Source organism: Stegodyphus dumicola, chromosome X2, assembly GCF_044657685.1.
Source record: "Stegodyphus dumicola isolate Sdum_Otavi_A_Nest chromosome X2, ASM4465768v1".
NCBI lineage: Eukaryota > Metazoa > Arthropoda > Arachnida > Araneae > Eresidae > Stegodyphus > Stegodyphus dumicola.
The window spans coordinates 174,351,415-174,370,127 of record NC_140781.1 but is presented as its reverse complement, the minus strand read 5'-3'; the positions used below and the strand labels follow the sequence as shown (position 1 = coordinate 174,370,127).

Here is an 18,713-nt window from a genome sequence, read left to right as displayed (position 1 = left end):
TCAGAGATGCGAGAAACTATACTTCCAAGTGATGTGAAGAGTATTGTGCATTTTCAGGTTGATCATTACGTTTGCTCTTATTTATAAAATCCCATACACAGTGGAGTTGAATTCTTTTGCAGTTTCTTTTACTTCTTACAATTCTTATCGATTTTGGTTTCTTGCGTCTTAAAATTTCTCGATTATTTTTTTTTTCTTTTTCAAAGTGCTTTGAGACTCTGTGTTATTTATCCTTAGCAGGAGAAAAGATAAGAAGCAGAAGCTAAATTTCCGCTCCGGGGGGGGGACGAAACTCGAGTTTTAATTGTTTTCTACAATAAGTGTACACTGAGCCTAATTTCAAGTGTCGACAATTGATTTAATCTATTAAAACTGTTAGAATTTTAATTACGCTAGAAATGAAACAGACCTGATGCTATTTAATTTACTACTTCATCATACAAATAAAATAAAATGTCAATAACCCTTACTTCAGTATCATCTTAGGAATATTTACTTTTTATATGGTACTTATTGGCTTTATTTGCAACCAGCCATTAGGTAACGTTAGGTAGTGTTTATAGCCAAATCATAAAGTAAACCCAAACTCATAACCAAAACCGAGCAATACGAAATGCAAATTCGTTTTTCTCGTCTGTAAGAATCCCTCCCGATCCCATATTATGACAATGTTAAATTTGCTAGCAAATGGAAATGAAGCTATTGCATTCTTCCAAGACAGGAGTATTTTACCTTCCACTCGAACTAACGAAAATGGGCGTTAAATGAAGTTGTATACTTTTGTACTATACCGAGGTGCAGTGTGAAAAAATATACCAGAAAAAAAAAACCAGCGCTATCGGAGCAACAGATCCGCTTCTTCAAAAGTGACATTTCTGAGAGACGTAAGCTGCAGTTACCGATTTATAGCCACCTCTAGAAGTAAATTATAACTTATATATTTGAAAGTAAAGTAAGTTTTTATCCCTACATTTCCATTAATATTCCATTATTTAAAGCGCATTTTTTCTTTTTTCGTATAATGCCTGAACGAAACAATGTTTAAGAATATACCCTGTTCATAGAATGTTTAAAAATAAGATTAAAAAGCAGTTCTGCTTCATGATGGGAAAGAATATAATAATAAAATATCAGTAACCCTTACTTCAGTATCATCTTAGGAATATTTATAATATATAACTCAAGCTATAAACAGAAAAGAATCGTATGAAACTTTTGTACATTATAAATTACATCAATTAGATATAATACAAAAATTAAATACAAGTTTAAAACTAAATATGGATTTTAAAATAAAATACAGATAAAAATTATATTTTATTTATTATCATTTCTTAAACTAATCCAGTTATTAAATAACTGCAGTTACAAATTGAAAGATAAACTCTAATGCCTCTCTGAGAACTAGCTATTTACCAGTCACGTGAAAGAAAAATTAAGGATATTATGTCTTGTAGCAAAGGCAATATTTGCCATCACATTGATGATAAATGTCCTGCTGGAATAACGTAACGGAAATGTCCAACATATTGCACATATTCCAGAGATTTACTGATTTCGTAACTTGGTTTAAATAATTGGAAATGACTGCCTTTCGGACTTTCTGATTCAAAGTTAGTTTTTTCAATCTTTCGGTTAAATGGAGAATTACTGATGTAACTTCTCCTGAAAGTGTGTTACGATTTCAATTCTTGCATAATATGTTGGTATAGAAATAATCTAACATTTTTTTTTTTCCTAAAAGCAAATATCTATTGTTACCTGCTTCAAGAAAAGATGTTACTCGATTATTTGTAGCCACTGTCTCATGAAAATTAATTATTCTTACTTCCTAAACATACAGGAAACTTAAAAATCATATTACTTGTTATAAAATATTTTTCGTTCGATTTAGATTCTGATGCATAGTTTTTCAACAGTATTAATGCTTTATAAAGTAATATGTTTCTTACTTTATGGGCTCAATACAAGTAAGTGCATTAATTGGGATCTTCTGTGTCTTTTATTTTAGTTTCTCCAATTAATATTTGATGATTTAATGTTTTCTTAGATTAAAAGTTAAATGAAATGATATTTTAGGCCACTAAATGGAGCCAAGCTCTCACCTGTTTCATGCATCATTTGCTGTTCTCTGTAATTCATATTAAATTCGTTTGCAATATTCAGATAAGAAAAATTATAGAATTTGATCCCTTTTCTGAGAGAGGGTGTTGCACTGAAAATAAAATTCCTTCACAATCAGAATTTTACCTCGTGTTTAATCAGTGTCGTGCATCAGGGGCACGAAATATGATGATAGTAAAATTGAGTCGCTCATTCAAAAAAAAAATTAAGTCACAGTTTCATTTTGCAGCAATTCAAATATAAGGTTCTCTAACACTTAAAAAACAAAATTGTTCAATTTGTGCATCGATATGCAAATGTTTATGTTGTTTCAGTACTTCAGTGTTAAAGCTAAATCTTAGAAGAAAATCAAGTCCCGCACCCTCAGTTTCAGGTTAGTAGTCAGTCTGAGTTATCCAACATATCTCTGGAGAGTAAAATTGAAAGATAAAGTTTCTAAGTAGTAAGTACAATTTGAGGTTTCCATTATTATTGGAATTCTAATACTTTCCCTTTGGTTCAAAAGTCCATTTCTCTAGATTGTACATCAAGCCGCTGCCCCCGTTTGTATGCAATTAGCCGTGGCAGCTCCCAAAGCAATAGGCCGCGGTTTAAATCTTGAACTTTTGTGAATAATTGTTTAAGTGGAGTAGCGAGAATTAAAATCCAGTTTAAAAAAATTCTCTGAAGAAGTTAGCTATAGATTAAGGTCACATAACACTTTCATTTCAACGCTTCAGCCCTTGTGCTGTCTTCGAAAAGTTGTCAAAGATGGTATTATTGTAGCTAAGTAATAATGTCCTATTGTTACGCTGTACCTTATAATGAACTATGGATGCATTCCCTGCATTTCCTATGGCTTCTACCTAGCATGTCGGCACAAGGACTGACTAACTATCTATCTGTTTACCCAAGGACTCGTGATAAATCACAGTAACGTAAAATCTTAGCGATAATTTATGTAATATATAAAAATCTTTCGCATTTTAGATTCCTTTTTGGAAAACCGGATATCCACAATTATAATTTGAAAAGTTAAAAACTGATGTAGTTTTCTTCTGTTAAAGTGAATTCAAGGTTTGCTAATAACAATAACATAGATACTGAAAACCTCAAACCTAGCTAATAAAGCAGTACTAATAACTTACTTTATCATGAAAACAATATTAGGAAAAATGAAAGTATATAATGAATTAAGGGAGACTGCAAGTAGAGAAAAATATTCTATAGAAATGAAAATTGGGATGTACCAGAACCATACAATGAAATAAATTCATAGAACAAGGGAAACTTACAGTAAATCAAATTGTTATTATTTTTTAATTTACCTACATTCAATCTTTTTGTCATCTCAATGCAACAGATTTGTCTATTAAAAATAATTACTAATGATATATCGGGTATTAATTGCGGAGTACCACGTCAGCGATTGAATGCAAGCTTTTTCCTAGTGCCAGAGTAGAGAAACTTTAACCTGGTTAATCAATATCAGTCGTAGAGACAAACTCTTTCGCATTAACTCTCTTATAATCATTCAGAACTGCACGGCTCTGGCAGATCTTTTGATATTTTAATTAGCACTGAAGCCAATCTCACACACTTGTGATTGAACTATTTTGAAACTAGCTTGTAAGAGAGACAATTCAATTTCTCATCGCAAATTGTGGTACTGAAGACTTCAGTTTCAAAATTTTCCCATTCTGAGGTATACATTGATTTTTTTTATTTTAAATTGATTCTTCATTGCTTAATTGGCTATTCATCATATAAGTCTTTTGTATTCTCCTATAGAAATATTTATTTTAGAATTTAAATTATTTACAGGCTATGAAGTGGTAAGCAGTGTGTTTCTACTGATTAAAGAAACACAAATCAAACTCCTGTAAACAGGCAGCATAATAACCCCTTGTGATTTTTAAAAAAGAAGATAACTGCAATTAAAGTAATACAGATCACTAAACTTGGAAGTGTGAATTTCCAAGTAATAAATATTTCTGCAGTAGCCATTCATATCTTAATATCAATAAATTTTTTAAACACGTAAGCCTATAGTTGAAGCAAAGACAACTAGTTTTAGCAAAGAGAATATCAGAGCCGATTGAAATTCATTCCGACAAATTTTTATTTTATACAATCCTTATTTTAAAAATAACATATATTAGTTTAAAAGCTTTACTTAATTCTTATTATAAAAATAATAAAAATATAATTTTCACCATGAATATTACATTAAGTAAAATTTCTCAGTCATGTGTTTTCCTACATAACAGCTCTTGCTGAAATCTCCCCAAAATCATATTACTATATTCTATATTATTAAATGTCTATATTATATATTATTAAATCTCTATATTATATATTATTAAACCTCTGTGTTCTATGTTATTAAATATTTATTTAAATATCTTATCTGTATATTGAATATTATTGTATTATGCAGTTTTCTGTATATGAAAGTGAACTATGTGTATGAACTTTGTCTATGTCTATGAATGTTTTCTGTCTCTGACTGTGAACTGTCAATGATTATGCAATTGATTTTATAATCTTTCGAATTATAATTTACTAATATAATTTAGCTGTAATATATGAATAGATATTAATGAACGGAAACAAGTCTTTGAGACTTCGGTCAGTTATTATGCAAGCTTTTAGTCGTATAATAGTACTGTAATGGCGTTTAGTCATATAATAAATTCCCAAATAGGCAATAGTAATTCGCATAATGTTTCTTTAGGGAAAAATAATAACATAAAATATTCAGCACATTAGATTAAAATTATAATTTGAAATACACAACATATTTCAAAACGATTGCATGACTACATATTTCTGGAATGGTCACGAACGATTTAAAAATATCAAATAAGGAAGGTTTTGAATAATTTTAATCACGCGGGATTTTAACAAATAAGCGAAACTGAAATTGTATAGTGATCCTTTTACGAAGAGATTATCAATACGTATGTTGCTCCTTGCCTTTATAGACATGCAAATTAAAAGTGAGTTAAATAACAAACTAAGAGAGATAGAGCATTGGAAATTTAGGCCTCCAATACTGTAATGGTAATTAAACTTGCTGGAACAAAGTGTTGATTGTTGGTGAGTTACCTTTCATTTGTAGTTACCTTATGAGGTATTTCTCCCGCCTTCTTAGCATGCCTTAGTGGTGTAGTGGTCAGCACGCTCGACGCGAATTCGAGAGGTCCGTGGGTCGAGTCCCGGAGAGGGCATTGCTCATTTTTCACAACTCCTGCTTCCAAAAAATCCTAATGTCTCTACAACCTGAGAAAGCGCGTTAGCAGTAGGAGCCAAGTTCTTAGTCTTCAATATCTGATTTGGAAATAATTCAGTTGCTGCTATATTCTCAGATTCCGCAAGCAGCGAAAGATTTATTATTTTTCGTAACTGTGCAATTTTATTCTTATGTACTCTGTGCCAAAAAAAAAGAGAGGGACAGTTCGATATCTTCCGTTCTACTGGGCCGATTGACGAAATTCAGCTTGCGTTTGCCCTGTCTCGAAGGCGCGACTTAGGATATGTATTACATTTATATATAGCATTGTTCTAATATAGGTATTTTGACACAAAATCGAACTTTTTCTGAAATAACATACCATTTTTTTCCATATTTCGATTCTACGATACAAGTTATGCCAAACTGCCAAGTTTTGTAAAAATCGCCCGAGTAGTTTCTAAAAAATTAGCTCTTAGAATTTTAGCTCCTCAGTGTTAATTGAATTTGATATATATTTACTAATATCTCTTTTTTTATTAAACTTACTTCATTCTTCGTTTCATATTTCGAAATTTAGATTCATTCCAAATAAAATTCACCAATTTTTTATGATTTATTTTTAAAATTTGTACTTTGAAATAATTTTTATAATTTTTATAAATTTTTTGAAAAACATTTTGAATTATAACCTATAAATTTTTTGCATCATCTTAAAGTAGATGTGTTTCTAAGCCTACTTTCAAAAAATTAGAATTTTGTATTCAAAATTTCCTAAGATATACGTGAATTTAAATTTTGGCAGATTTTGAAACATGGAGTATTTATTATCAGGGACAATAACGAAAATGTAGTTTACGCACTTAGTTAAAAGTATTTGAAAGTATGAACGATGACTTTTTTTCCCGCTCGTGCACAAAGAAAAGGGCAAAGGAAAATAGGTCGCTATAAATTAAGAATTTCGCCGAGTGAATTATTCTTGGCGCAAACTGCAAAAATTCGCCAAGATATATTTTTAAATTTCTCACCAAAAATTACAAAATTTTATATCTAAGCATAATATGAGTCGTAGGATCGAAATATGGAAAAAAATTGGTATGTTATTTCAGAAAAAGTCCGATTTTGTGTTAAAATACCTATGTTAGAACAATGCTATATATAAATGTAATATATATCCTAAATCGCGCTTTCGATGCATGGAAAAAACAATTTGAATTTCGTCAACCAGTCGAGTAAAACAGGAGTTACAGAATTGTCTCATTTCTTTTTTATCTAAATACCTACATTAGGTGTAGAATTCGGATCTTGTTATACATTGTAAACATTTTGTTAATACTAGAAATGTATTGAATTCTGGTATCACTAAAGGTCCATCGTGCGCGAGCAGTAAAGCAGCTGTACACTGGCATTTCGACTCGGGTTCAAATCTCATCAAACGAACTACCTGCATAGGACCTCGTGGTTTTCCTTGACCATTTTTCCTTGAAGAAACGCCCACGAAGGTATCTCTGTCATTAGACGGATATCCCATGCGTGCTTTGTCATAATCTATATAAACCATTCTTTCTAGTGAATTTTTGCGTAACATCTATAATCATATGGCAATTCAGAGATCATGCAGGCGTTTAATGTGAATCTCAAAACATGTATGTTTTACAGTTTGAAATATGAATGTTTACTTTTTGTAACCTTTTAATTGATGAAATTATTTCTAAAAATGTTATCTCTAAGCTTTTGAGATAGTCATAATTAGTCGCAAAAACGATAAATTTCTAATAATTAATAGATCTGGTATTTCTAAGCTTTTAAGATAGTCATAATTTGTTTCAAAAATGATAAATTATTACGAAATTAATTGCCTAGAAGTGCAGAAAATAGAATATAATTAATGACAGTATAAGAATATATTTGTATTGCAGAAAATAGAATAGATTTAATAAAAATATAATAATATATTTATTACCTACATACTGCCAATAGATATTAGACCACCCTTTATAACTGATACGAACACAAATTTTAAATGAGATTTAACAGATATGTAATATATTTTATATAAATACATTTAGACTAGTGACGTACCCTAGAATAATTAAATTTTAGAATAAAATGCAAATTTCATTTAATAAGGAAATAAAATTTGTGAAATTAAAGCTGTGACAAAACTATTAAATTATTATGATTTCAATCAAAAGTGTTAGATCTTTATAGTTATCCTTTGTTGAATGAGTTACAGCTTTCAATACAGCAAGAAATTGACATAGAAAGTGTTGACTTTTCGCGTTCATCGGTGTAATTTTATGGGAACTCGTAACTAGAAATACCCTTAATACCACTTTGGCCAAAAAGCTTATCTTTACAATTAAGAATGTATTTTTACCCTTATTTCGTATATAAATATCCCTAAGTTTCCTTATGTGATTGAAATTCCGAGCCATTTGTGGCTCATTCAATAATTTATAAATCGTGTCTATAAAATCTTTATCGGTATTAAATCTTTATCGGTTTTTCATTTTAACAACCGCTGGTCATATTTCCAATCCCAGAAATATTTGAAACAAGGAAAATACTCATGTTATAACATTTTTAATTTTAAAAAATCAATTTTGTAAAAATTACAATATCTTGCTTTTCATACAAAACTATATGGTCCTTATAGTTACATTTTGTTGAAGTTTATACTCATTCTTAAAAAATACAAAATTAAGATTTCATTCCTTTACGACAACACTGACCAGATATTTAATTTTAACGTTTAAAACCATGTCTAGAAGTCGTACACAAATTAAATAGTGAAGTACTTAAATTTTTGCTTAACTAAAAATCCAACATCTGTTTAGAAAAACGTTTCTGAAGTAATCGGCATTGATATGCAGATTGTAGAGAAACGTTTTGTTCAGTATAAAGTTTCTCAAAATGCAGGCATTTCGCTCACATAATGTTATAGAATTATGTTCTAGAAAACAGTTATTTACATATAATAAAATGTTAACATTACTTGCATAAATGTAAGGGAAGAATATTTCTGATCCAGTGATATTTTTGTATGATTATTAGATTATGATATTAAAATAATAAAGCTATATACAAGTATGAATGTTAGTAACGCATTTTTAGCATTCAAAACTTACAAACTACTTGTGTGAAACGGATTTAGGAATAATTAATGTAACAAAATTATAAGTTAAAGAATGTTTAACATTAGTAAATCACGAAGAGATATGATTGAATGATATTGAAAGGGAAAAGTCAACTTTGAATTATTCTAATGTATTTTTACCTGGCTCTTCAAGAAAAGCAGAAGCCAGAAATAATGGCAAAAAACCTTTTCTGAAGTTAAATGTCTCGGTCAAATTTTGTTGTACGGTTATAATTTTTTTAGAATGAATATAAACCTGTGTTATAGGGACAATGTTAAGCAATATAAAAGGTTAGATTTCGTAACTGTTACAAAAATTATTTCTAAAATTAGATATGCCAATTTGTGAAAAATTTATGTCTTCTAAATCACTTTTGTAACGGGAAATATAAGTTTACCACTAAGGGTTGCGAAAATAAAGGCCGCTGGGACTCGGTGATTCTTTAAATGAATGCGTAAAAGTCTATATATTCATATTAGAAGACACTGTTATTTTGAAATAGAAACGACTTATTAATAAATTTTTCTCAGCAGTTTCAGTAAAAATGCTCCAAAATATCTTCATAAGCTTCGTATTCACAGTTCGAGAGCACAACATTAACGAACACTTAGAGCTTCTTCTACACGAGGAACCATCTCCGAGCAAGTCTGTAGACATTTCGCCTGACAGTATTTTGTCTACACAAGGAGATTTTGTATCTAAGTTGCTCTGAGCCACTAAACAAATCAGAGCAGTCAAAGCAGAGGACGTAATTTGCTAAATTTAGTTTGCAAATCACTTTGCGTCCAACAGGAGACCATCAGTTTAAAAAATAACATAATAATTTGTAAAGTTTCAATACTTTTATTTTTCAGGGCATAATTTTTTAAAACGTTGTAATGATAATAATAGTATATATATTATTATAGAATTAATAGTAGTAGTAATAAACTGGAGGCTAAGTAGCAGATTATCGCTTTACAAATAATATAAAAATATAACAATTATAAGTATATAATAAATATAAATTTATTGTATAAATAATTAACTCATATAAAATTTCATGTATAATAAGAAAATAATGTAAATAATAACATTTTAGGTATTGCATAAATTAATAGGTACTTTTCCGTTTCGCCAGCGCAAATCTCGCCAAGCAGACTTTATTGGCGACAACATACAATATACACATAAAAAACGTTAGCAAATGTTAGTTCTAAGAATTTTTTATTTTGAAGGCATAAACATTTTAATATCCTTTAAAACTTTGTAAAAAGCCAATAAATAAAGACAGCAATTTTTGTAAAAAGACATCAATTTATGAATTTACTATCTTTCAATGTTCAACATCCTGATTCGCCGGTTCATATCACGTGACCCCAAGTGATCAATGCAAGAATTATTTCAATTCGTACGAATAGCCTACTCAGAAATTCTGTAAAACCTCAGTGCATTCTCAATTAGAATTGATGAATTTAACCCTTGACTTTGCCTTTTCTACATTTTCTCCTTCGGGTGAGCGATGTGATTGCATCCTAATAGACTTAATTACCGCGAATGTCCTTAGAGCATAAAATTGAACTATCTGGTAAAACGTTCTAAATGGCTGCGACTTGTTTTGAAAATGAGGCGTTAAAGGTTACCAATCGAGGATATTCTGTTTGGCATCAGTTGTACCATTATTGGCGACTTTAGTGCCTTCGCCGGCAAAACGGAAAAGTACCAATTAATATTGTAAAATATTAAATTAGATCAAATATTCATAACTGAATTACATAATTAATAGTAAATTCAATATTAAATAAAATAACGTAAAATTACTATACATTACATGTAAAAATTTTAGTTATTTTTATATTAACATAACTCTGTTAGTTACAAAAACAATAAACCGTTTATTTTTGGCAGAAAAAACAGCTCATCTGTATTTGAACTCACAATCGGCTGGTTCTCGCAGAACTTAAATAGGCCGCCCACCTATCAAGCTACTTAGGACCTGCCACAAAAGTTGAAAAAATCATTAACAATAGAAAATCGGAAAGATAATAAAACACATAGAGACGATAAATTAAGCTTTTCCTGTTTGTCAAATTTCTCAAAACATAAGAATATAGTAATCCCCTTAACCAGGAAAACATTTTCTGGCAGATCTAGTTAATGCTAACAAGTAAGGCAATAAAAAATATGTCACTCTATAACTTAATTTAGCAAATCACTATCATAGTGAAAAAATATTCTGTTTATAAGGAAATCAAACGCAAATTATGATCCAAAAGAAATATCGCATCATAAAGTAAGTTGAAATAATAATAAAAACTCCAAACAATTCGCGCCATATGTTATTCATTCATATCAAACGCTGAGAATAGCTGCTATATGAATTTTTTCGGACATGTGATTTCTATATAAAATTTCCTTGCCTGGTCAGCAAATGTATCTCCGGCGTCAATGTATCCCGTCATGCGCAATGTTGATGACTCCTGTGCAGGCACTGTAAACATGTATATCCCCCCGGCTGAGATATGTTTCCCTGTGTAGGTGGATTAACGCAGGTGTTTTGATTATTTGATTATGGCAAAGTAGGCAACGGCTATCTGTCTAAGGGTAGGGATGCCTCTGTGGAGGACTTACTAAGGGAAACTGGCTCGTATGTATGTTATGCAGGAGGAAACCTACGAAAACGCCCATGCAGCCCGCCCGTATGCCCAAATAGCTGGATATGTGTGTACTACGAGAAAGCTATGGGGGTCTTCAGTTTGTGTAAAGTAAGAAAAATGTAAAATGTAATAATAAAAATTAAAACTATAATTTCAATAATGCTATTACAAATGATAAAATATTATTTATAAATGTGAAAATTAGTATGGTGTAGAATTTTGCGATTTATGATTATTCGTAATAATTAATGGGTATATAAAATTTTTATAATTGTGATATTGTGTTAAAAAATTTTTGGAAATCTTTCCCTGAAGTATCAAAATTGTGATGTGAATGTTCTAGAAACAATAACTTTTTACAGATTAGACTCAAATATTAATATGATTCTAAAAATGTGCAATTATTTTAAAAGAATATAGTGCTTAAAATTATTTTATGATATAATTGATCGTATATGACTTATAATTTTTTAATTGTTTAAAAGTTAATTTTATGTTTTGTATTTTCAAAATTATCTCTCATATTTTGCTGCTCCAATGCTTTTTCTTCCAACATGCTCTCCCAAACTTCCTTTTGAAGTGGGGATATGTAAGATATAACAAATTACGATAGCTACCTTAAAAATTATTGGCTACCTTAAAATTAACGTTTCTAGATTTTATGCTCTCCCCCTAAATTCATCTGTTCTCCCAAATTCGAGATCTTTCTATGTTACGTAACGCTTAGTACAGACATCTCTTGCACAATCAAAATAATTGTAAACCAAAACTTTTCTAAACCGAACTGAAACCTTTGGCTCCCTCTGTTCTTCCTTTGAATTGCGGCGTCTACGTTTCGCTTAAGCTTTCATCCTGGCAAGATGCTGCTGCAATCATCTATGTTCGCTTCTACCGCCATAGTATCAAAAATGTAAATATTCTTGAAATAGGCATGATTGGAGTGCCAAGTGAATTGTGACCACAAATGTGAATTTAAATAAAAAGAGAAATATATATATATATATATATATTAGCCAATAATAATGTTAAATTTGCAAACATGATTTTAATTAACTAATAAAAGCGGAACCATAGTTAGGCTTTTTTCTTTTTTTTTTTTTTTTTTTTTTTTTTGTTTAAATCCGCTCCCTATTCTTTCGCTTGCGTGTATACTGCTAACGTCATGTCTGCCCTTTCTTTTCTATTGCCATCTGCATTTCTATGAATACGTGAAATCTGTACATGTGTTGCTTTATTGTGTTGTTATTTAAAGCAAAGATTTTACAGAAACATGATCTATGGAAGATTTATTCTTTCATTGTATAGCTTTTCCATGAAAAATTTTCTATCGCATATATATCTATAACTACGACATTCGTTCGAAAAAAATATTTTTTCCACTCACAGATCTCATATTTTTCGTTTATTTCAAAGTTTCATATGCTTTGGATATTTACGGGAAGGTTCTGCAGGATTTATATCTCATTGTACGATGAGCATCGATAAAGAAGATACCATCTTTTATATTTATCCCAGACTTGCCCTAATTTTCATTTGGCACAGTTTGATTGCATTTTCAGTTTTTAAGGTTTCATTTCATGTATACTTGTAATTTGATTTTTCAAGTCTCTTAATGCTTTTAATGTCGCTAAAATATTTATGTTTCTTTATCATACATTTTACAGAACTCTTGCCAAGAATCAGTTAATTTTACCTTATATCATCTTTTAAATCTTTTGATGATTGTTTTGTAAGTGGCATCTTGATCAAAGTGATAAACACTAATATCTCATTTATTACCATATTTTCTGAGATATTCTACACATTTTTAAATATTTTTTCTGTTAAATCCTTCGTACTTATTCTCAGTTTCAAATGAAATTAATTATCAGTGGTCTAATATTTTTGTCTTTGAAACACTAGTCTTATAATTAGAAGATATTATCAATTTCACGAGCACGTCGCTTTTAATATGTAATTTATATTTTATTATGAGACTTAATTGTTTTCGTATTTCCAAATATTTCGATAACTGTAAAAAAAATATTTTAAAATTCCAAATACTATTTATCTTATTGTTGTAAAAATATTTTTACGTTGAAAGCTCAACTTATTTATATATATCGAGTGTTTAAGACACAAAAAAGACTCGGAATCCATTTGAGATGATATTGGATATTTTCTATGAAACTCTAAATACCATTTACGTATTCAGTAAATTGCTTCGAATCTGATGTGAAATTCAAAGAAATATTTTAACGCTCCTCTTATTAAAGTAAGACTTCTAAAAATTAACTCTGCATTCTGTTAGTGGACTATAACCTTCACAAGCACATTCATCTTCCTTGTAGTTTAATTTATCGTCCAGTTTGTTTTATCTACTTGACGCTGGCTCCTTTTGCATTTAGTTTCTCAAACACTTTTGGAGAAAATATCCTCTACATTAATACTCTTCTGAGCAAACTTAGTAACGTGATTGAATGATAAGGCTCCGTTCGGTAACTTGACGAAGAACTTCCTAATTCTCTTTACTGGAATTTATGGTAGCTGGTGATAAAATGTTGGTGTTATAGAACAGGATACCGTGGTGTCGTATAGTGATGGCAATGTAGTTAGGGGCAGCCAAATCATCTTGCTGTAGTCGTATAACTTACCATGTCCGATATTAAGTCACATCTCTGAAGAAAATAAGTAATTCTGGTACTCCATAAAAGTATTTTACTTTTCTTAGTACCTGTAACTGTCTTCTTTTTAATATGCACTGTAAGTCAGTGCTTTGGGAAACAAAAAGTCGTATTTAGATTAGAATTCTACCAGTACACAAGTCCAAGATAGTTAATTTATTCTATTGAAAGCTCTGGTATGTTTCTCCCAGTTCTCATTATTTTCTATTTCTTAAGTATTCTTTAAAGGTAAGTACTTTTAAGTATTCTTTAAAATTCTTTAAATTCTTAAGTATTTTCTTTTACTATTTTTAAGTATTCTTAAGTATTTCTATTTCTTAAGTATTCTTTTCTAAACTAACTGCAATAAGAACATATAATTATTATAATTCTGAAGGAAAAAACGCGATCAGAGAACGTTAACTTCTTTCTTTCGTGGGAAACGTTATCTACTTTTCTTAATACAAATCATAAAATATGAATCCCTTTACAAATTGATATCTTTAATATTCTTTCTGCTTCATTGTCGTTGAAGGCTAACGATGAATCTTAGTCCATTCCGCAATCCTTTATCAGTTGTCACCGGCGCGTTGTCGAGATTATATATATTTTCAGCAGTCCTTTTTGTATGCATTGCAGTGAAAGCTGAAATCAACTAAGCGTATCAAAATACAAGTGACGACTACTTTCGAAGGAAAGATTATTTGTCTTCATTACCTATCACTTCATATAGAAGATTCATCAAAGTTACCGAAACCATAGCATAAATTGCCATAATTTTTAAGTACCTATAAAAAAGCTGATTCGACAACTTTAATATCATTTAGTTTCACAAACTAGTTTATATTTCAGTACATTAGTATGATATTATTCAGTTTAACTGTGTTTATGTTATACTTACATATACTGAATTTGCAAACATGTTACCTTGTAACAGAAGGACTAACAAAAATATTGTTTTAAAAATTTCTATGGGCTTTTTATGTTTTTGGATGAAATAGCGTGTTTCTTAAATGTCATACTATTATTCATGAATTAACATGCTACATGCCTGTTCATAATAAATTTGTAACAGGCTCTGATTTCTAGTCTAAATGTGTAATCATTTCTTCGCTCATTCAAACTTAGCACTGGTCGATTGAATAGGACTACTGAATATCGGTAGCTCAATGTACGCCTCATTCCTTGAGTCTCAATAGAGTGAATTTATGCATCCTGCATAGCTTTATTCGTGTGTAACACGAATAAGAGATGGCTTTTGCCAGAGACACCTCGATGTAGGCACTCCGAAACAGATGGACTTAACATATTATCTTAACTAACTTAATTATTGGAATGTCTTAACATATTAATTTATCTACCAACGTATCATTATCAGAAATTCTTAATATGTTTCGCAAAAACGATCTAGCATTAGTATTCTATCTGCCACTCTAGGGGCAAAGTAACTATCTGTAGATGCATCTGCTGTTACGTTTAGCCCCAAATGCATATTAGTGAGCCCGTATGTTTTTGATGTTTCTAAAACATATTGAATGTTTGTCTCTTAGGTGTAGACTATTTGTGAAAGCTCTGTAGTATGCTATATTTGTTAAAATTAAGAAGAAAGAAATCTTTTGGAGAAATATGACATTCTTACAATATTAAATGAAACGCACCATGTTGTTTTGAAATCATATTAATTAGTTCCGAAAAACATAAAATGAAAATTAAGTCCCAGAGACATAAATCTGTTTCATTATGCGGCAAGCAATTTGTTAATGAGGGTTCACGGAGAGGTTACAGTGCACAGTAACAGACTGGATTTAAAAAAATGAATCTAAAATCTTATTTAGTTATAAAAGCTAGCCAGGGGCTAAAAGTTATATAAAAATGTGATTCGAGGCTCATTAAGTTTGTGTCATATTTTCTCTTACGATGCTGCAATACATTACTCCCTAAATTCGTTTTGAAGTCAGGCAATAAAGGGTCTAATCATTCAAGTGAATAATTTAAGATCAAATTTTGAATGCTCTTCAGTAGCACGCAGAGTACTAAATGAAAATCAACACTACGTATATTAAATCTGTATATTTTCAGTAAGCTATGCTGAGCCCATTTACTGAAGAGCGAAAACCGAAATAAAGAAAGAAGTTTAGAAAATCAGAAATAAATCCAAAATTTATGCAAATGCATAGTGATCTGTCAAGGTTGTAATATAACTGAGTTTTACTGGAAGATATCAATGAAGGGAAGCTAAGTAAATTATTATGATGAAGCAAATTAAAGCTGTCTATTATAAGAGATGGTACAGTACTGTAGAAAACCAGTTTCTATTTCATGACTGGAACATTTTTCGAACATCATATATAATGAATCTCGATAACTTAGCTAATCTTCGTAATAACTATCATCTCCTTCAACAAGGACTAATTTAAGAGGCCTCATCCTAATTATATTACTATTAAAATCATAAATGAAGCAAGTATTAGTTTTGTATATAGCTTAAAATAAGTTAATCTAGGTTTCTATATGTTTCTTAAGATTGGAGCTTAATTCGTAATATCAATGAGAATCGGTTTCTTTAAGAAGCACTATTACTGTTTACAGTTAAATCCTATGAATGCTGAGGTAAAAAGCCTTCATTTCATCTGAGAACGACTGAAAGCTCTTGTAAAGGCTAATAGAGAGGGCCGAAATAAACAAATTTTACAATGGAATGTATGTGCGGAAATGATTCTTTTAGATGGTACAGGGGGCTGTTGAGCGGTTAGTAAAACCGATCTGCTGGTGTAAGTCTTCATTTTTCGTGCAAATTTCGAACAGTATTATCATATGAACGCGGAACTCACCGATGTACATTTTATCTATTGTGTCGCGGCTAAAATGTCCCAGTTACTCAACGGTGGTACAGAGAATGATTCCCGAGTTCCTCCTTTCAGCAGCTGGTTTCTCTCCATTCACAACCTCACAGATAAAATACATGTCGACAAACTCCGCGTTCGTGTAGTAGTGTATACTCCTCCAACTATTTAGCCAGTAAAATACTTTTACCTACCGTTCAATAGCGCCGTGTATCACCTCAACACGTCACTTCCTCCTATATGTTTCATTACAAAATCTACTTATTTTGGTCCTTCGACTTGCCTTTCCACTTGTTGTCACATTTTTTGAATCACGCTGTATGCATTCAGCCTAAATAGGTAATTCATGACTACTGTTTACCGCAATGAAAAAGGGATACTTCTAGACCTGATATTTCAGTTGCTCCCTCCCCCCCCCCCCAAAAAAACGAGTCCTGCGTAATATGTGAAAAATTAAACTGCACAGAGAAAATGGATATTAGCAGATGTAACATTTCGTTGAAGCTATCTAACCATAAATAAGACTGTATCTCTGTAATCATGAGCATTGAATTTTGAATCATGAAAAACTTATGTTAATGTAAACAATGAAAGCTACACATATTACGAACAATTTTCTGAGTGTTTTGCAAATGCTATAAAGTTTCGCTCTTCAGTCAAAGATGCAGTGCCTAGTTTTTATTAACCACATGCCTTTTTAAGATATTTTAACAAATAAGTGACTAGTCCGAAATGACTTCCCTATTGCTAAAGACATTGTCTAGCTGACTGCGATGAATCGAGAAACTTCAAGATAATTGACAGGTTGGGACTTTCAGAAGCTCACCAGTGTTTTTAAAATCATGAGCAAAGAGCTGCTATTGATTTCCTTTTTGTGACGCTGAAAATCAAATTGGCCGTTCCAATACTAAGGACGTGTGATTGGTAAATGACACAGTTCTTATGATTACATTTGAATCTTCGTGTTATCATTCATTCTTGTACAAATATTTTGATAGCCAGATATCCTACCAAGTGCGAAGACTACGTATAAATGCCTCCCATAATCATTTTATATTTCCAGTTTTTTGTCACTTTATTCGTTTTTGAAAGCTATGGTTTTCTGTCATGCTTTCAAAATCCACTGCTCAGAAATGCTGTAAAACACTTCCAATAATGTATTTCACCCCTTATTTTTATTTCAATAAAAAAACAAATATTCCTTGTTCAAACTTTTGACATTAAATGAAATAAAAATTTATACTAATCTACTTTGGGCTGATAATTTGGAAGACTAAGCGCATCTAAACCTTAGTTTATTTCAGCAAAAGCGTAATAATCGTATAATGGACCGATTAGCATCTCGAATTTAAAGATAAGATAATTTATGGATTGTGTCATTAACCAGACACGGAGAATAAAGTTGCATGCTCTAAAGAGGGTTGCTTCCTCACTTCTCACTCTCACTTGGGAATATGATACAGCAGTATCAAGTCCCTCAGTGCAGCACCTAGTGTAGTATTTTACTGTGAAGACTTGTTAGGAGTTCTGCTTTTAATTTATGGGAAACTGCCTTTAATTATTCTTGTAAACACCAACTTTTATTAGGCATGCTAGTGCTTATTTGGGAATTCTAGTTTCTTTAAGAAAGGGGCTTTAGATTTTAATAATTTCTAATAAAAACTACATATGACTTTAATTGAATAAATTTGAGTTTATATTTAAAATGGTTCCTTGGAAATCAATTTAACACTCATTGATATCTGATTCTATTGAAACTAAAAATAAATTAAAAAAGGATGCTATTATTTTTTCGACAACTAATCACAATTTTCAAATTGCTTTGCTTGACTAGTTATTTAATATGAAGACGTAAAAATTATTTGCATTCAGATGTGTGCTTCTGTTACGGGTGCCATTCGAAAGAGAACCCAAAGAAAAACCGTTATTTTAAATACAATTGAGGAAAGCCATGGAACTGAAACTAAGATTACTATGAGCTAAATCCAAATTTTGATTTTAAAATCAGAGTTAAAATGTTTATATCATAAATTGGATTGAGTTATTTGATCAGCATCAAAAGACACCAAGGCTATCTGTCAAAGAAGGGGCCTCATTGTCGTAAAGGTTGTTTG

The 18,713-nt window shown here is 30.7% G+C and overlaps 1 protein-coding gene across 2 annotated transcripts in view; it reads left to right on the top strand.

The window, feature by feature from the left end:
• Positions 1–18,713, top strand: part of LOC118199640 (uncharacterized) — a 343,765-nt gene that overhangs the window by 139,351 nt on the left and 185,701 nt on the right. The window lies entirely within an intron of this gene.